General features: G+C 45.2%; 1 protein-coding gene across 3 annotated transcripts in view; it reads right to left on the bottom strand.

Annotated features, from left to right (window-relative positions):
* The window catches only part of LOC140715853 (tyrosine-protein kinase Fyn-like), a 269,606-nt gene that overhangs the window by 149,580 nt on the left and 98,694 nt on the right, over positions 1–21,332 (bottom strand). The window contains exon 1 of one of the 3 annotated variants that reach the window (XM_073028303.1): positions 18,805–18,957. The exons of the other annotated variants lie outside the window; for them this stretch is intronic. The gene's annotated coding sequence lies outside the window, so the exon portion shown is untranslated. Of the gene's footprint in view, positions 1–18,804; positions 18,958–21,332 lie in introns of those variants that run through there. 3 annotated transcript variants of the gene reach the window in all.

The raw sequence follows: 21,332 nt of genomic DNA, 5'->3' as shown, positions 1-21,332 counted from the left end.
AGTTGATGGGAAAGTTGATCTACTTTTAATTGCTTTCCCATTTATTTTCCTTTTTGCTTCCACTCAGTAATTAATTTGATATGGTGACAATGGACATTTCTGTGTCAGGGTGTAGCATTAGGCAATAGATCACTGTCCGTTCCTCTCCCAGCGTCTGAGGAACATAATAAAACTGGCTGATACCTAACTGATTTAAAGACCGATTCTATCCAATTCCTTTGGTCCAGGACCTCCTTTGCCATTACCGATGAGTCTTGGGGTTGATACTGAAGCGTGCAGGTTAACTACAAGCCTGACTCCGTGAGCCTCAGTGAGTCCACGGGAGAAGTTCAAGCCCAACGTCTGCGGATCCTGAAGACGTCCTGTCTGGGGGTGGTGGTTTGGAGGACTGAGTATCTGCGTGGGTTGGAAGACTGTGAATGGATCAGTCTTGATGAAACGGCAGAGCAGACTCGATGGGCCAAGTGGCTCAATTCTGCTCCCGTATCATGTGGTCTTAGTTTCATCATTAAGTTGTCACTGGGTTTTTCGTTACGCTGGTTATGTGAATATGGTTTTCTTTATGCTTCTTGTTCTTAAGTGACTAGTTTTTGACTTCGATCAGCATGGGTTTCCTCGGTTTTATGTTCCATTTTAGATTATACTGGACCAGCGCTCATCACTGAAACCTGGATTCAAGTTCCATGTGAACTACTGTTCTGTGCAAGTGATTCTTAGTTTGACTATTCCCTCTATTATTCTCTGAATAAATCTTCATCGTTATTTTCCCCCATCGAGTCCTGGATTTAGTGGGCCTGCTTGTCTGAAGACAAGTTCACCAAGCCTCTCCACCGTTGCCAAGGGAGACTTTGCTATTTCCTGTCAGAGTCACCTTAGTACAGACATCCTTGTGCCTAGCGCCACTTTATGACATAGATTTAGTGAAAATTTACAAGGATGTTGCCAGGTCTGGAGGACCTGAGTTATAAGGAAAGATTGAATAGGTTAGGACTTTATTGCTTAGAATGTAGAGATGGTGGGGAGAGTTGATAGAGAAATACAACATTATGAGGGAAATAGATAGGCTAAATGCAATCAGACTTTTCTTCACTGAGGTTGGGTGGGACTACAACTAGAGGTCATGGTTTAAGGGTGAAAGGTGAAATGTTTAAGGGGAACATGAGGGGAAACATCTTCACTCAGAGGGTCACGGGGGTGTGGTACGAGCGGCCAGCGTAAGTGGTGCATGCGAGCTCGATTTCAATGTTAAAGAAAAGTTTTGGTAGGTATATAGCTAGGAGAGGTATGGAGGGCTATGTTCCTGGTGCAGGCCGATGGGCGTAAACAGATTACGATGTTCAGCACAATCTAGATGGGCCAAAGGGCCTGGTTCAGTGCTGTACTTTTCTATGACTCTCTGGCATACAATCAATCTATGAACATAAGCTATCTCATGTATTTCTTGCATTTATTTATTATTATTATGTTTTTTATCTTATTGTGTTTCTTTTTATGCTGTGTCGGATACGGAGAAACAATTATTTCGTTCTCTCTGCTCTTGTTTACTGGAAATGAGATTAAACATTCTTGGATCTTGAATCTTGATAAGACACAGGAGCAAGTTATATTATTTGGCAGGCTGGACTTAAGCAGAAGATGGGATTGTGAAATGGGGAACTCTTGAAGTTCTTCATTTCTTTTATAGTCTACAATTCTCTTTCATGTTTAACCTTGACAAAGGCCTTGCGAAAAACTAAATTCCATTTTAGATAAATATTCTTTTTACCACAAAGACCTCCTTATGGAATTTAGGAAGAGGACCCCACCCAATGTAATTTCTACACTGCTCTGAGTATAAACTACGTAGGCAAAGAATCAGGGTGGACACAAGAAATTCAAGATTTAAACTGCTTGAGCCTTTCATTAGGTTGTGATTCTCCACCTTATCTAATATTAGTGTGACCGTACAACACACACAAAATGCCGCAGGAACTCAGCAGGTCAGGCAGCATCCATGCAAATGAATAAACAGTCAATGCCTCAGGCTGAGACTCTACTTCAGGACTGAGAAAGAAGGGGGAAGATGTCAGACTGAAATGGTGGTGGGGGACGGGGAAAGGGAAAGGGGAGGACACTAGATAAAAAGTGACAGGTGAAGCCAAGTGGGTAGGAGCACCAGGCCAGATTGCTGTCAGAGTCGGAGGCAAGAGGCAAGAGTTTGGCTCACTGCTTCACGGGCTTTGCTTGTCTCTGTGCAAGGCTGAGGCTGTGGCCTACGACTAGTGGACTTCCAGATTGGCTGCAGTGCTGCCCGATGTTGAGAAATTCAGTTCTGAATGGTGTTTGCTTGCTTTTATAGTTTGCACGATTGGTTGTGTTCTCTCTCTCTCTCTCTCTCGCTCTCTCGCTCTCTCGCTCTCTCTCTCTCTCTCTCTCTCTCTCTCTCTCTTTCCCCCCCCCCCCCCCCCCCCACACCGGGTGTTTGACAGTCTTTGTTTATTTTCATGGGTTCTACTGGGTTTCTTTCTTTCGTGGTTGCCAGTAAAGAGACAAATCTCGAGGCTGTATCAAATATACACACTTGGGTAAGAAAATGCACTTTGAACTTCAAAAGGTAGAGGGCAGGAGAGGAAGGAGTATGATAGGAGAGGAGAATGGAGCCGAGGAGAAAGGGAAGGAGGAGGGGACCCAGAATCTGATATCAATGGCATATATCGTAAAATTTGTTTACTTAGCAGCAATAGTACAATGCAATACATGATAAAATTTAGGAAAAAATATAATTGAATTACAATAACTATATATAAATATAACTATTTATATATATATAAATAAATAGTGCAAATGCAGAAATAATAATAAATAATAATAAAACTATGAATTACTGGTTTCAATGTCCACATAGGAACCGGATGGCAGAGAGGAAGAGGCTGTTCCTGAGTTGCTCAGTGTGTGCCTTCAGGCTTCTGTACCTCCTTCCTGATGGTAGCAATGAGAAGAGAGCATGACCTGGGTGATGAGGGTCCTTAATGATGGACGTTACCTTCCTGAGTCACTGCCCCTTGAAGGTGTCCTGTATACTATGGAGGCTAGTCCCCATGATGGAGTTGACTAAGTTTACAACTTTCTGCAGCTTATTTCACTCCTGTGCAGTAGACGCCCCCCCCCTCCCCCCACACCAGACAGTGATGAAGACTTTTAGAATGCTCCCCACAGTACAGCTGTAGAGGTTTTTCAGGTGACAAACCAAATCTCCTCAAACTCCCAAAGAAATATAGCTGCTGTCTCGCTTTCTTTATAGCTTCAGTGATATGTTGGGACCAAGGTAAACCCTCAGAGATATTGACACGCAGGTGAGAAGAGGCAAGTGGCCAGAGTGGGGAATAGAAGAGGGGTGGGGGAGGGAAAAATGTTACCACCAGGAGAAATCGACATTCGTGCCATAATTATGTTCTGTGTTATATATCAGCAAGGGAACTCAAGTGAAAAAGACCATCAATAATTCATTTCTTATGTTATAAATTTTTATTTCAATCTCATAAAATTGCCTGCTTGGTTCTGGCTTCTGGAAACCAGCTGAGGCTCCATTAACTTACAATGTGGACTGGCTTCCAGCTACAGCCCATCGTTATTTCAGTACGTGTTAATCCTTTCAGGGTAACAGCAGTACTGTCGTACCAAGATTGAAATAAACTGCGGGCAAATACTTGAAAATGAGGTTCTGCAGCTTTTCCTTAATTCTCCAATTTAATTCATATTCATAACTGCATCTACAAGCCTGTCTTTACAGTTTCAATTCACAACGGCAGCAGTCATACATTAAAACCTTCAGTTTAACTACCTCAGGTAAAGTCTGTTGGACGTTGATAATGTACGATGCCAGGCCTGCTTCCCTTGTTTGGTGATGGCACAGGTGGCATGGGAGCTGTGTGGCCTCGGCTGTAGCGAGGAATAGGCCCCAAGCCGCGGGCTTGCCTGCTGTTTCAGTCCGGGTCAGGTGACACTAGAGGCGGTGCAGCGTGGCGACAATGCTTGGTAGGGGGGCTGGCCACTCCCATCGATGCTGTCCTCCAGTGTTTGATTGGAGGAATGACAGGAACTGTATCATCAATTTGCGAGAGATGCCGTTCAGGGTTTTGGACTATATATGTGGCTTTTTACGCACAACAATATTCTCTTTCACTAACATCTTGTGCATGTTTTGCACTTTGGCTCCGGAAGAGCACTGTTTTGTTTGGCTGTATTCATGTATGGTTGAATGATAATTAAACCTGATTTGATTTTGATTTTATTCACAGGACATGGAGCACAGTATGGGCCCTTTTCACCTATTCCAACATCAATATAACCCATCCCTCCCACATAGCCCCCCATTTTTCCTTCATCCACATGCTTATCTAAGAGTCTCTTAAATACCCCTGAGATATCTGCCTCTTCCACCAACCCCAGCAGGGCGATACACACACCTAACAACCTCTGTCTAAAGAACCTACTTCTGACACCACTCGCCCCCCCATACATTCCTCCAAACGCATTAAAACTATGCTCCTTCATATTAGTCACTTCCATCCTGGGGAAAAAAAGTCTCTGGTTGTCCACTCAATCTTTGCTTCTTATCATCTTGTACACCTCTCACCCTCCTTCAGTCCAAAGAGAAAGCCCTAGCTTGCTGGCTCTACTCCGACCTGTAAGATCGGAGGTCACCCTGTCCTTACTGTGTAAAACCAATCCCTCCCACACGGCCCTCTGTTTCTCTTTCATCCATATGCCCATCTAAGAGTCTCTTAACCACCCCCACCTCTGGCAGAGCGCCCCACGCACTCGCCACTCTCTGTGTAAAAGCCTATCTCTGATATTCCCCCCCCCCCCCCATAATTTCCTCCAGTCACCTTAAAGTTATGCCCCTGGTATTCATGGCAGACTATGTTTCACTGCAGATTTCCCATGTCATTCATAAGTTCAGGACAATATAAATAAATCACGATAATCTGCATTATCACTGGAATCTGGGTTTGCAATTCAAAATTACACATAATTACAAAAATAACTTGTTTATCCATACCAAGGACTGTTTCAAGTCAAGATGACAATCAGTAGCCGATCCTTTTCTTGTGCGAAAACATTCTTGCCAAATACCTTCTCGAATGAGAGTTTCGGGTGTTGACTTTGTGTGACAAGGTGACACAAAGAACCACTCCAGGGTGATGGCTCTTTCGTGGTCTCTTTCTGCGAAAATCTAAATGCCCTGCCCTCGGTCAATCAGCCTGCGAGAAGCTTGATCACTTTCCAATAGTCGCCCTTTGCCTGAGCCAAACAAACACTCCTTTCATCTCTGACTGAATCTCTTAGCTGCTCCAAGCTCAGTCAATGAACTTACATTGATTCACAATCTTTAAAATGCAAGACTTGCTTTATTGTTTTGAACAAACTTTGAATTTCCCAGACATTCTCTCCTCTCCTCACTCCAACTGGGTTCATTCGTCCATTGTGTGATGTGGTCAATCGTGGGCTTCCCATGACCACAATTATTCTTAGGGCAAATTTTCCTACAGATTGGTTTGCCATTGCCTTCTTCTGGGCAGTGTCTTCACAAGACGGGTCACCCCAGCCATTATCAATACTCTTCAGAGATTGTCTGCCTGGTGTCAGTGGTCACATAACCAGGACTTGTGATGTGCACCGGCTGCTCATACAGCCGTCCACCACCTGCTCCCATGGCTTCATGTGATCCTGATCGGGGGGCAAAGTAGGTGCTAAACCACGCCCAAGGGTGACCTGCAGGCTAGCGGTGGGAAGGTACTTCCTTTGGTAGAGGCGCATCTCCACCCCGCTACCCTATTTTGTAACTACCACTCCAGTGGACAGTCGTTCTAAAAGCCTGAAAGGATGTACGACCAGGCTCAAGGACCGTTTCATCCCGCTGTTATAAGAATATTGAATGACCCCTAGTATAAGATGGATTCTTGACCTCACAGTCTAACTTGTCATAGCCTTGCAAGCTACTTTCATAGTCATAGAGTCATAGAGTACAATAGGACAGAAACAGGCCATTTGGCCCATCATGCTGAATTGTTATTCTGTCTAGTCCCATCAACCATAGCCCCCCAAACCCCTCCTACCCACATACCTATCAAAATTTCCCTTAAACGTTGCATGTTGCAATCAAAGTAAATCCACTGCTTCCGCTGTCAGCTCGTTCCACACTCACACCACCCTCGGGGTGAAGAAGTTCGTTTCTGCCTGCAGTGCACTTTCGTTGTAACTATGAGGCGGTTCTGTAGCCTTTAGCATAGCGCTCTACAGCACCAGTGTTCGGGGTTCAATTCTGCCGCTGTCTGGAAGGAGTTTGTATGTTCTCCCCCATGATCTGCGGGGTTTCCTCTGGGTGCTCCAGCTTCCCCCCCCCCCTTTCAAAGACGTAGAAGTTTGGGTGAGTAAGTCATGGGAATGCCACGTTGGCGCTGAAAGCACGATGACACTTGCGGGCTGCCCCCAGCACGTCCTCGGACTCTGCTGGTCGTTGACGCAAATGATACATTTCACTGTATACTTCGATGTTTCAATGTACATGTGACAAATAAATCTAATCTTTATCTTTATTATTTCCTCCTTCAAGAATTAATTCATCTGGTTCAGGAATCAGTTTCGGAACCGGATGATCTCAGAGTGAGTCAGAGGACTGGCTGGCTCTCAACCTCCCCTGACGGTTTCGGACTTGGTTTGATCAGTTCCAAGCCCAGGTGCCAGATGGTGGACTGGTCCAGTGCGTTACTTCCGTTGCGGTGGCAGGCAGAGTGAAGTGCAAGCACCAATTGGGCCAGGTGTCCGTCAGCCGTGATAGTCCCGGCAATGGGGAATAGGGGCTGGGAACTGACCTTCGCTGGGAAGGAGACTGGAATTGGTTATGACTTCTCTGAACACCAAGTACGTGTACATATCGAGTTTGCCCACAAGGAAGTATTGTACACGATGATATATATGTACTTTGATAATGAAATTTACTTTGAACAAGATTGTGAAGAATCAGTGCTCAGCTGCCATCAGGCACCTGAACTGAGATCACAAATTATGTACACCAAAGTTACGAAGCCCTTTCCGAGAGAAGCTGGGAACTCTAACGACATCACTACTGAAACTCAGTGAACAGTAAAAACATCTTTTTACAAACAGAGGAATGGATTTCTCAATAAAAAAAGTTTCCCTCCTACTAGGTAATGCCAACACAATCCCAGCCTGACTATACAGCTTTGTGCCAGGTACGGAGGCTTCTACTACCATAGAGCTGGGGCTCAGCGGGCATTGGCACTCAGGGGTTACACCCACAAATGTTCCGCTCTGGGAGCAAGGGTACCATTGGCACAGAGCGGTGAGCGCGATGCTTCACAGCGCCAGCGGTCAAAACATTGTAGGTCAATTCCTGTCTGTGAGGAGTTTGTCTGTTCACCCCTTGGACCATGTGGATTCACCCTCTGGCTAAAGAAATTCCATTCCAAATGGACGTCCCTCTATTCTGGGGCTGTACCCTCTGGTCTTAGACTCCCCCACCACAGGAAACATCCTCTCCACATCCACTCTGTCTGCGTCCTCTGGTCCCAGACTCCCCCACCACAGGAAACATCCTCTCCACATCCACTCTGTCTGTTCGCTCTGGTCCCAGACTCCCCCACCATAGGAAACATCCTCTCCATATCCACTCTATCTGTGTCCTCTGGTCTTAGACTCCCCCACCACAGGAAACATCCTCTCCATATCCACTCTGTCTGTGTCCTCTGGTCCCAGACTCCCCCACTATAGGAAACATCCTCTCCACATCCACTCTATCTGTGTCCTCTGGTCCCAGACTCCCCCACTATAGGAAACATCCTCTCCATATCCACTCTATCTGTGTCCTCTGGTCTTAGACTCCCCCACCACAGGAAACATCCTCTCCATATCCACTCTGTCTGTGTCCTCTGGTCCCAGACTCCCCCACTATAGGAAACATCCTCTCCATATCCACTCTGTCTGTGTCCTCTGGTCTTAGACTCCCCCACCACAGGAAACATCCTCTCCATATCCACTCTGTCTGTGTCCTCTGGTCCCAGACTCCCCCACCACAGGAAACATCCTCTCCACATCCACTCTATCTGTGTCCTCTGGTCCCAGACTCCCCTACCACAGGAAACATCCTCTCCACATCCACTCTGTCTGTGTCCTCTGGTCCCAGACTCCCCCACCACAGGAAACATCCTCTCCACATCCACTCTGTCTGTGTCCTCTGGTCTTAGACTCCTCCACCACAGGAAACATCCTCTCCACATCCACTCTGTCTAGGCCTTTCAACGTTTCATAGGTTTCAGTGAGATCCACCCCACCTCAATCTTCTGTATTCCAGTGAGTACAGGCCCAGAGCCTCACACGGCAAGCCTTTCAACCCCAGAATCATTTTGGTGAACCTCCATGGTTCGATGTACATGTGAGAATTAAAACTAATCTTTAAAAAACAACCTTTATTCAGGCTGAAGTTCAGCACTGAAGGGATGTGGCAGAAGGTTTGGATTACACAGAATTTGTAGCCTGTAGAAGACTGCCTCTGTATTACACAATACATTTCACAACTATTACAAAACTAAATGCAAAATCTTCCCCTGGTATTAACTGACCAAAAAATACAAAATATGTTACTTCACACAGTATACAGTACCTTTAGATTTAAACATGCCTTTTTAAAACCTAATGCTTCATGCATAGATGTCTGGAGTGAGGTTAGATGAGGACATTCGCATAGAACAAATAACAATCGTTTTAAGTGATCAGGATAAAATATCCTTGATCTTTAATCTGAGAAAATTCACATTTTGCCCCCATCGGCATTTTACTCACATAAATAGTGTTCACTGGGATCCCTTTTATTAAATTTAGAGTCATAGAAAAGTACAGCACAGAAACAGGCCCTTCAGCCCATCTAGTCCCTGCTAAACCATTAAACTGCCTATTCCATCAACCTGTATCTGGACCATAGCCCTCCATACCCCTCCCATCCATGCACCTACCCAAACTTTTCTTAAACATTGAAATTGAAATCGCATGCACCGCTTGGCCTGGCAGCTCATTCCACACTCTCACCACTATCTGAGTAAAGAAGTTTCCCCTCATGTTCCCCTTAAACTTCTCACCTTTCACCCTTAACCCACGACCTCTGGTTGTAGTCCCGCACAAACTCAGTGAAAAAGGCTGCCTGCATTTACCCTTTCTATATCCTTCATAATTCTGTACACCTCCATCAAATCTCTCCTCAATCTTCTACATTTCAAGGGAAAAACTTGTAACCTATTCAATCTTTTCTTATAACTCAACTCCTCCAATCCTGGCAACATCCTTGTAAATTTTCTCTGTGCTCTTTCAACCTCATTTATTTCGAGATGCAGAAAGGATCAGGTCCTACCAGTACAATGAGCTACGCCACTCAATAACCTGCCAAGTTAACTCTCACTTAATCGCAGGACAATTTACAGTGCCCAATTAACCTACAAACCCGTACGTCTTTGGACTGTGGGAGGAAACCCATATGGTCACGGCTAGAACGTACAAACTCCTTACAAAACTCTGAACTCCAGAACACCCTGAGCTGTAACAGAATCGCGCTACCACTACGCTACCACATAGGAGCAGGAGACCAAAAGATATAGGAGCTGAATCAGGCCATTTGGCCCATCGAGTCTGCTCCGCCATTTCATCATGTCTGATCCATTTTCCCTCTCAGCCCCAATCTCCTGCCTTCTCCCTGTATCCCTTCATGCCCTGACCAATCAAGAATCTATCAACCTCTGCCTTAAATATACCCAATGACCCGGCCTCCACAGCCGCCTGTGGCAATGAATTCCACAGATTCACCACTCTCTGGCTAAGTAAATTCCTCGTCACCTCCATTCTAAAAGAGCATCCCTCTATTCTGAGGCTGTGTCCTCTGGTCATAGACTCCCCCACCACGAGAAACATCCTCTGCAAATCCTCTCTACTATGGCCTTTTGGCATTCAGTAGGTTTCAATGAAATCCACCACCACTTATTCTTCTGAATTCCAGTGAGTAGAGGCCCAGGGCCATCAAACGCTCCGCATTTGATAAGCCTTTCAATATGGTGCAAACGTGGGCAAATGGGGCTGACGTAGATGGGTATCATGGTCAGTATGGATGAGTTGGGCTGAAGGGCCTGTTCCATGCTGTATGATTCTATGAAATACTTCCCTCCCTTAAACGTGCCATCTCCCTCTCGTTGACACCCTTCCCTAAGACTATAAGGCATATGAGCAGAATTAGGCCATCCAGCCTATCAAATCTACTCCACCACTCAGTTAATGCTGAATTATCATCCCTCTCAACTTCATTCTCTCTCCTTATTCCCGTAACCTTTGATACCCTGACTAATCAAGAACCTATCAACCTCTGCTTTAAATATACCCAGTGACTTGGCCTCCATATCTGTCCATGGCATTAAATTCCACCGATTCCTCGCCCTCCAGCAAAAGAAATTTCTCCCAGGGTCGTCCTTCTTTTCTGCGGCCTGTGATCCTAGACTTGCCCACTATTGGATGCATATTCTCGACATTGATTCCATCTGGGTCGGCCTTTCAATATCTGTTTCCCTCTGTAGCAAACAAGTCTTTGTGATCCTGAATGTCTTTATCAACCAAACAGCAGCAACCACTCAACATCCAGAGGGTATTGGATCACCACTGCAAAACAGCTGGGCCAAAGCCAACAAGTGTCAGAGACTAACAGGCAAGCCGGAGTTAATATGTGTCACACAGCGAGAAAATTAAATAGTGTATATCGTAATTCTTCCCACACCCAAACTGTACAGCCCCACAACCTGTTAACTGCCCTTCACTGCCAGTAACACACATGACATTGATTTCAGCAATTGTTCAATAAAATCAACATTAGTCATTGTTTAAGGGAAGAAATCAGAACTTCTGGCATTTCATATCTTCTGCAGATTATCACGAAGGACCTCACAGCTACTGAAGGAAAAGCAGTGGCTGTGAGAATACAGAATTATGAGGGTACAGATGGGGTAAATGCAAGCAGGCTTTTTTCCCCACTGAGGTTGGGAGAGACTAGAACTAGAGGTCATAGGTTAAGGGTCAAAGGTGAAATTTTATGGGGCACTTGTTCACTCAGAGTATGAAACGAGCCGATAGCAGAAGCGGAGGATACGGGTTGGATTTCAACCTTTAAGAAAAGTTTGGATAGGTACATGGATGGGAGGGGTGCAGAGGGTTACGGTTGGTTGCAGGTCGATGGGATAAGGCAAATTAATAGCTTAGCATGGATTAAATGGGCAGAAGGGCCTGTTTCTCTGCTGTGGTGCTCAGTGACTATAAATTACAAGAAACCTAACAAAAGACCTACATAGACTGGATGTGGAGAGAATGTTTCCTATAATGGGTGGTCTCGGACAAACCTCAGAATTAAAGGATGTCCCTTTAGAACTGAGATGAGGAAGGATTTCTTTAGCCAGAGGGTGGTGAATCTGTAGAATTCTTCGCCACAGGTGGCTGTGGAGGCAAAGTCATTGGGTGTATTTAAAGCGGGGGGTTATGAGGTTCTTGATTAGTCAGGATGTCACAGATTACGGGGAGAAGGCAGGGGGATGGGTTTGTGAGGGATAATAAATCAGCCATGATCGAATGGCAGAGCAGATTCAATGGACTGGATGGCTAAGTCTGCTCCTGTGTGTTATGGTCTTACGGAAACTCAGCAAACAATTTACAAACTGCAAAATCTCCCACAAACAGCATAGGTAATCTCTGTTTCTCGTCAGTGGTCAAAGGCAAAGTCAAATTTGTTATCAAAGTATATCCACGTTACCATATACCACCGTGAGATTCATTCTCTTGCAGGCATTTACAGGAAAAATAAAGAAATGCACCAGAATTTATGAAAAACTATATATAAGCAAAAAATGACAAACAACCAATGTGCAAATACTGAGAACGTCCTCGTCTCCCCTCCATCGAACACATCTACATGAAACGCTGTCGCAGGAAATCCGCATCCATCGTCAAGAACCCCCACCACCCAGGCCATGCTCCCTTCTTGCCGCTGCCAATGGGAAGTACAAGAGCCTCAGGACTCACACCACCAGCTTCAGGGTCGGTTATTAGCCCTCAACCATCGGGCTCTTTTACCAGAGGGGATAACTTCACTCACTCCATCGTTGAAATGTTCCCACAACCTATGGACTCACTTTCAAGGACTCTTCATCTCATGTTTTCGATACTTATTGCTTATTCATTTATCTTTTCTTCCTCTTTTGTATTTTCACACTTTAGTCTTTTGCACACTAGTTGTCCGTCTGTCTTATTGGGTACGATCTTCCATTGATTCTATAATGGTTCTTGGATTTACTGAGTATGCAAGTCATTGGGTATATTTAAAGCGTATGTGACATATATGTACTTAGATAATAAAGAGTCTTTGAAAGTGAGTCTATAGGCTGTAGAATTAGTGCAGAGTTGAGGTGAGTGACGTTACCCACAACAGTACAGGAGCCTGATGGTTGTGGGGTAATAACTGTTCCTGAACTTGGTGGTGTGGGACCTGAGGCTCCTGTACTTCCTGCCCCATGGTAGCAGTGAGAAGAGAGCACGGCCTGGACGGTGGGTCCTTGTGATGGATGCTGTTTTCCTGTGCAAAGCTCATTGTAACTGTACACTGTGATGGGGAGGGCTTTGTCTGTGAGATGGTGTCCGGGATACTGGGGACAGTTCCCTTGATATTCCCTGGAATTGTATCATGTGGTCAGCAACATCTACCCAAGACGGTATACCAGGGCATCATCCAACTCACAAAAACACCCCTCCAGCATGTGGCTCCTTGGCCGTGCAGCTCTGTTAACACAACGCTTCCTCAGCACCCCTCTCCAACAACGTTGGGCACCACTGTAGCGTAGCATTTAGCGTGACGCCATTACAGCCCGGGGCGTAGGAGTTCAGAGTTCAATTCCAGTGTTGCACAAGGAGTCTCCATACGTGGGCGGTGTAGCTCGAAGGGCCAGAAGTGTGCACATTGCACGGTACCTCTAAAAACGTTAATAAATAAAACGTAGCACCCAATATCGCGTGCCAAAAACAGGGGACTCCTCCGTCAACGTTGTGAACCTCCTTTGGAGCATCAGGTTATTAAAGTTAAATCCTGGCATGGACACAACGCCCAAGAATGGAAAAGCCTACAAGAGGGAGTGGGTACAGCCCAGTCAGTCAGAGGCAAAAGCCTCCCACCATCGAGCACGTCTGCAAGGAGCACTGCCACAAGACAGCAGCATCCATCATCAACGACCCCAGCGTCCAGGCCGTGTTGTCCTCTCGTTGCTGCCATCAGGCAGGAGATGCAGGAGCCTCAGGTCTCACACCACCAGGTTCAGGAACAGTTATTACCTGATTTATTTATTATTACTTTTTTTTAATAATTTGTATTTGCGCGGTTTGTCTTCTTCTGCACGTTGGCTCTTTGTCAATCTTTATGTGCAATTTTTCATTGATTCTTTTCAACTCCATCATATCCACTGTGAATGCCTGCAAAAAATATGAATCTCCAGATAGTATTTGGTGGTACATACCATCTGCAGAGAGTTGTAAACTCACTCAGCTCCATCAAGGGCACTAGCCCCCGTAGTATCCAGGACATCTTCATAGAGTGATGTTTCAAAAAGGTGTCATCCATCATTAAGGACCCCCATCACCCAGGACATGCCTTGTTCTCATTGTTACCATCAGGAAAGAGGTACAGAAGCCTGAAGGCACACACTCAGTGATTCAGGAACAATTTCTTCCCCTCTGCCATCCAAGTTCTGAATGGGCATTGAACCCATGAACACTACTTCACTACATTTTTATTTCTTTTTTTTCACTACTTATTTAACTATTTAACATTTATATACTTACTGTAATTCACATTTTTTCTCTATTATTATGTATTGCATTGTACTGCTGACACGGAGTTAACAAATTTCATGATATATGCTGGAGATATTAAACCTGATTCTGATTCTGATACATATGGTGGTGGCATCTGTCGGTCTCGAGAGACCATGGATCTGCGCCTGGAGTTTCCAGGGCGCAGGCCTGGGCAGGGTTGTATGGGAGACCGGCAGTTGCCCAAGCTGCAGGCCTTCCCCTCTCCACGCCACCGATGTTGTCCAAGGGAAGGGCACTAGGACCCATGCCGGTTGGCACCAGTGACGTCGCAAAGCAATGTGTTGTTAAGTGCCTTGCTCAAGGACACAAACACGCTGCCTCAGCTGAGGCTCGAACCAGCGACCTTCAGGTTACTAGTCTGATGCCTTGCCCACTAGGCCAAGCGCCAACACTGATACATACACATACTTTGATAATAATTTTACTTTGAGCTTGAAGGTTTGTGCTCCAGGAGAACAGAATCTGAATCGGATTTAATGAACATCAATACCAAACCGAGAGAGTGAATCAGCGTGACATTTACTTTATATATTTAATTTATTTATTGAGATACAGTCCTCTGAGCCGCGCTGCCCAGTGATCCTCAGATTTAATCTTAGCCTAATCAAGGGACAATCTACAATGATCACTTAACCTGCCAACTGGTACATCCTTGGACTGTGGGAGGAAACCGGAGCACCCGGAGAAAAACCCGGTCACGGGGGGAACATACAAATCCTTACAGGCAGCGGCAGGAATGGAACCCGGCTTGCCTGTACCGTAAAGCGCTGTGCGTGCTAACTACTACGCCACCGCGCCACCCCATTCACAGCAGAACCCAGAGCATAGAACATACAGTGAAATGCGTCATTTGCGTTCAAAACCAACGTGACCTAATGATGTGCTGGGGGCAGCCCATTTATCCTGGTTCCATTTGGGCACCACGATGCCGCAGGTGTTAGCGCAATGCTACGACAGCTCGGGGCGTACTGGAGTTGGGATCTCGATTCCGATGCCGTTCTGTAGGGAGTCTCTGAACCTCCTCCCTGCGGAGCGCATCCTCTGGTTTCCTCTGATAAACCAAAGACATACTGGGTAGGTTAATTGGTTATTACAATAAGATATTTGGGAATGACTATATGAAACATCGACGTTGAGTTAAACTCCCGCTTTCATTTCCTGAATATTGGCGTGGATTTTAAGTGAAATATCGTTCAGTTACTGAAATTCAAAATTAATGCATCTTGTCACGGAGAATCATTGTAATTCAGGTTGGAGCTTTGTGCTGGTAATGAGAACATGGATTAGAGACACAGAATAAATTAATCTGCAGATGCTGTAACTGAGTGTAGTTAAGAACATTAGAGACTGCTCCATCATTCATCACAATCATGACTGATCTTTAACCTCTGCCAATTTCCAGCTCTGTTTCCACATCCCCTGATGGTTCAAAGTTCGAAGTTCGAAGTAAATTTTATTATATGTCACCTGAGATTCACTTTCCTGCGGACATACTCAGCAAAACTATAGAATCGTAACTGTAACAGGATCAGTGAAAGATCAACCAGAGTGCAGAAGACAACAAACTGTGCAAATGTAAATATAAATAAATAGCAATAGATAACGAGAACATGACACAATGAGATAAAAGAGTCCTTAAAGTGAGATTACTTGTTATGGGGAACATCTCAGTGATAGGGCCTGTGAGGGTCATTATCCCCTTTTGTTCAAGAGCCTGATGGTTGAGGGGTAGTAACTGTTCTTGAGCCTGGTGGTGTGAGTCCTAAGGCACCTGTACCTTTTTACTGATGGCAACAGCGAGAAGATAGCATGGCCTGGACGGTGGGGAATCTCTGACAGACACTGCTTTCTTATGACAGTGTTTCATGTAGCTGTTCTCAACAGGTGGGAGGGCTTTACCCGTGATGGACTGGGCCAAATCCACAACCTTTTGTAGGATTTTCCGGTCAAGGACTTAGATGATGCAGCCTGTGAGTACACTCTTCACTGCACATCTATAGAAGTTTGTCAAAGTTTTAGATGTCATGCTGAAGCTCTGAAGACTCCTAACAAAGTACAGGCACCTCCGTGCTTGCTTCGCAATTGCGTTTACATGCTGGGTCTAGGACAAGCCCTCTAAAATAGTAACACCCAGGACTTGACAGTTGCCACAACACTCGGACCATTTCAAACTGGCCCAGGGATTAAGTCATCCAAACCTTGGGTTGTTCCTCATTTTCGGATCTGGGCCTTGCTATTTCAACACACTCTCAGGCCTGGGCCCCGCTGCCTCGATTCAGCAACTATCTGAGCTTTCCAATTTAGCCTGGCGCTTAAATCAAAGACTCCCACCATCTAGGTTAAGCTCTCTTATCTCTATTGCCATCAAGTTGGAAGTACAGGAGCCTTAGGTCTCACATCACGAGGTTCAGGAAGTTATCGCTCTACAACCATCAGGCTCCTGAACTGGAATGCATAACTTCACTCACCCAACACCGACCAGATTCAATGACCAACAGACTCACTTCCAAGAGCTCATGTTCTCAGTATTATTTTTATTTGCATGAAAAGAGGACCTTCAGCCCAACTGGTTCATGCCAACTGTGTTGTCCAATCAGCTTGTCCCATCTGCCCATGTCTGATCCATGGCCCCCTAAAGCTCTCCTAACCACGTACTTATTAAGAAGTCTTCTAAAGGCTGCTAGTGTACCTGACCATCTCTGGCACCTCAATCCAAAAATGCATACCACCTTTGCATGAAGAAGCTACCCCTGATACCCTTTCTAAATTTCTCAAAGTAAATTGAAAGCTCAAAGTACTTTTCTGCCACCCTGAGACTCACTTTCTTGTGGGCATACTCAATAAATCTATAGAATAATAACTATAAAGAAATCAATGAAAGACTGCCCAACTAGGGAGTTCTCAGAGTGCAGAAGACAACAAAAAAAGAAACAATAATAATAAATAAATATCAGGAACATGAGATGAAGAGTCCTTGAAAGGTGAGTCCATAAGTTGTGGGAACAGTTCAGTGATGAGACGAGTGAAGCTGAGTGAAGTTATTACCTTTGGTTCAAGAACCTGATGGTTGAGGGGCAGTAACTCTTACTGGTCCTGCTGATGTGAGTCCTGAGGCTCCTGTACCTTCTACCTGATGGCAGCAGCGAGAAGAGAGCACGGCCTGGGTGATGAGGATCTCTGATGATGGATGCTGCTTTCCTACGACAACGTCTTGTGTAGATGTGTGCAATGGTGGGAGGGCTTTACCCACAATGGATTGGGCTGTTATCATTACATTTTACATCTGATCTTAAACCTAGGCCCTTTTGGTTTTCATAATACCCATCCCATATGCTCATGCTCTTATATACCTCTATCAGGTCACCTCTCAGCCTCCTATGTTCTGTGCTAGTCTACAGAACCCCTCCCTAAGTCCAGGCAACATCTGGCAAATCTTTTCTACGTTCTTTCTAGTTTAATAACATCTTCTCTATAGCAGGGTGACCAAAACTGTACAGAACACTCGAAGTGTAGACTCTCCCAGGTCATACTTTGTTCTGATTGCAACCATCAGGGAGGAGGTACAGGAGCCTGAAGGCACACACTCAGTGATTCAGGAACACTTTCTTCCCCTCTGCCATCTGATTTCTGAATGGACATTGAACCCATGAACACTACCTCACTACTTTTTTATTTCTATTTTTACACTATTTAATTTAACTTTTTAAATATATATATACTTCTTACTGTCATTTGCAGCTTTTAATGTTGTGCATTGCAATGTACTGCTACCACATAACAACAAATTTCATGACATGCCAATGATATTAAACCTGATTTTGAATTTTTTTTAATTTATGGAGATAAAATGTGGAATGTGCCCTTCAAGCCACGTTGCCCAGCAACCCCCTCCCCAATCCTAGCCCAATCACAGAACAATTTACACTGACCAATTAACCAATGGTGGGGGAGTGGAAAGAGGCAAGCTGCAAGGTGATAGGTGAATTCAGGTGGGTAGGAAAGGTCAAGGGCTGGAGAGACTGGAGAGGAGAGTGGACCATAGGATTGGTCAGTGTAAATTGTCCCGTGATTAGGCTAGGATTAAATCAGGGGGTTGTTAGGTGGTGCAGCTTGAATGAATGGCCTACTCCGTGCTGTATCTCAAATTAATAAATTATCTATAACAGCAGCTAGAATATAGAACACAGAAATCTACAGCACATTACAGGCCCTTCGGCCCACAATGTTGAGCTGACCATGTAACCTACTCTAGAAACTGCCTAGAATTTCCCTACTGAATGGCCATCTATTTTTCTAAGCTCTGTGTGCTTATCTAAGAGTCTCTTAAAAGACCCTGTTGTATCCACCTCCACCACCATCGCCGGCAGCCCATTCCACACACTCACCACTCTCTGTGTGAAAAACTTACCCCTGACATCCCCTCTGTACCTACTTCCAAGCACCTTAAAACTGTGCCCCCGGTGTTAGCCACTTCAGTCCTGGAAAAAAGCCTCTGGCTATCCACACGTTCAATGCCTCTCATCATCTTATACACCTCTATCAGGTCACCTCTCATCCCCTGTCACTCCAAGGAGAAAAGGCCAAATTCACTCAACCTATTCTCATAAGGTACACCCTCCAAACGAGGTACCATCCTTGTAAATCTCCTCTGCACTCTCTCTATAGTATCCATACCCTTCCTGTAGTGAGGCGACCAGATCTGAGCACAGTACTCCAAGTGGGGTCTGACCAAGGTCTTCTATAGCTGTAACATTACCTCATGGCACCTATGATAGTATCAACTGCAAATTTCCTAACTCTGCTTTAAACATTTACATCCAAAAAGTTTAGAAAAACTACAAGCAAGTAGACAAGCCAGACACTTACCAGTCAACCCTCCACCTTATTAAGGGTGGGTGATTGGATCCGAGCAGGGCAGCGGCTGAATTTGTGGAGTCTTGCCATTTGTTAGAAGTGACCAGGAACTGCAAAGCACAATTCTACCTTCACCAACTGCACCAACCTTCCCTTGTGTTTACATGCATCAGTCTGAATCAGGTCGCGTAAGGAAATGGGATTGGAAAGAACCCAAGCTGTACGACGTCAGAGTCCTAATGCTGTTCTATCAGACGCACAAGTGGACATAATCAAGAAATGAGTGTTGTGACTCACCAGCTCGTGATCCACTGTCAGATACCCTTGATAAGTACTGCTCAGCACACAGACAGCTACTCCCTCTACCTTAAACCAAAGGCACAAATCACTTCCACAGACATTCATTTTCCTGCATTAAAAATGTTTCCTCTTTCAAACTGAGATAGTTTAGGGATAGCTTATCGTCCTTCTTCAGTACGGGAGTGTAAATTAGACAAAATGATAGTTTCTGACACAGCACAAAAAACAATAAGCATGAAAAAAACAATTAAAAACACAATGAATATAAGATCATAAGATATAGGAGCAGAATTAGGCCATTTGGCCCATCGAGTCTGCTCTGCCATTTCATCATGGCTGATCCATTTTCCTTCTCAACCCCAATCTCCTGCCTTCTCCCCGTATCCCTTCATGCCCTGACTAATCAAGAAACTATCAACCTCTGCCTTAAATATACCTGGCTGATCCAGCCATGGGCTCATCTCCACCTACCTGTCTTTTCCCCATAACCCTTAATTCCCCTACTATGCAAAAAAAGTAGGCTAAAGAAATCCCTCCTCATCTCGATCTAAATGGACATCCCTCTGTTCTGAGACTGTGTCCTCTGGTCCTAGACTCCTCCACCACATCCACTCTATCAAGGTCTTTTAATATTCAACAGGCTTCAATGAGGTCACCCGTCACTCTTCTATTCCAGTGAGTACAGGCCCAGCGCCTTCAGCCGCTGCTCATACAATCCCAGAATCATCCCTGTGAACGGCCTCTGAACCCTCGTCAATGTCAGCACATCCTTTCTAAGATAAGGAGCCCAAAACTGCTCACAGTACTCTATGTGAGCCCTCACCAGTGCTTTATAAAGCCTCGACATTATACCCTTGCTGTTATATTGTGGTCCTTTCAAAATGAATGCTAACATCGCATTTGTTTTCCTCACCACAGACTCAACCAGCAATTCAGATGTAGGCTGGTGTAGGTGTGAGGTGGAGAGTGACAGTGAATGGGGGATGAAGGATGTGGTGAGGGGCTATGGAGAGGAGTGTGTCAGTGTGGGTAGGAGGTGTAGAGTGTCAGTGTTGGGAGAATTTTGGGTAGGTACTTGGATGGGAGGGGTATGGAGGACTATGGTCTAGGTGTAGGTCAATGGGACTAGGCAGAATAATAGTTCAACACAGATTAGATGGGTCAAAGGGACTGCTTCTAGAGTCTATCCTCTCTTTAATCCTGCTATACCTAAACCAGCTGCATCATAGTTCCTGCTGAGGTCACATGTTGTGTGTGCCTGTCCTGTCCACTGAGCTAACATTGCAGTCACCTCTGTTTCTTTTCAACTTATCTAACTACGTGCACTCTGTCTGCACGGAGGTTTGCAGCGGCCGTGCGACTGACAAAATGACATTCCCTGCGTGTGTGCCGATGTAGAGGCAGCGAGGAAATCTCATCCCATTACATCTAAAGTACAGCTATCAAGTCCGACTTCTGACCCAGTTAAAACTGGTCCAATCACTCGCTGTCTGAATGAATCATATTGTGCACCATCTCTGGGCTTTGTTAATAGTTTCCTTTGGAACAGAGCAGCTGTGATGCTTGAGTCAATTTAAACTGAAATTAATTAATGCAGAAGCAATTAAACCATTCGAATTCGTACGGCTCCAAACTGGTGCATTCAGATTCTGATTTTAACTGTGGTCTCGTGCTCTGCATCACACAAACACTGCAAAAGTGTGAGCATTAGTTTACAGCTTCAGATATTGGAACTTTAACCTAATATATGACAAGCGGCAATGCTCGATATGACTTGTCTATTTCAATCTTAACAAATCCTTTCTGTTCATTTGCAGTTTCAGAATGTCGTAATCCTGGTGAAATGGGTTTGCCGCTCTCAATTATTCAGTAGCCTCTGGGTATTCTTTCAGCAAGTCATTTTGTGAAGAGATTGTTAGTGGTAAGAGAGAGAGGGAGGGAGAGAGAGAGAGGGAGGGAGAGAGAGAAAGGGAGGGGGAGAGAGAGAAAGGGAGGGGGGAGAGCTAGATAGAGGAGAGATGGAGAGAGGAGAGACAGTGAGAGTGAGAGAGAGGAGAGAGAGAGGATGCACAAGAGCATGAGTGAGGAAGAGAGAGGGTGAGAGGGAGGGGCAAAGAGAGAGGGAGAATACACAAGAGCATGAGTGAGAAAGAGAGAGGGTGAGAGGGAGGGGCAAAGAGAGAGGGAGGATACACAAGAGCATGAGTGAGAAAGAGAGAGGGTGAGAGGGAGGGGCAAAG

Source organism: Hemitrygon akajei, chromosome 24 (genome assembly GCF_048418815.1).
Source record: "Hemitrygon akajei chromosome 24, sHemAka1.3, whole genome shotgun sequence".
NCBI classification, from domain to species: domain Eukaryota; kingdom Metazoa; phylum Chordata; class Chondrichthyes; order Myliobatiformes; family Dasyatidae; genus Hemitrygon; species Hemitrygon akajei.
Note: the sequence above shows the minus strand (reverse complement) of the source record. Positions and strands in the feature narration are given on the sequence as shown.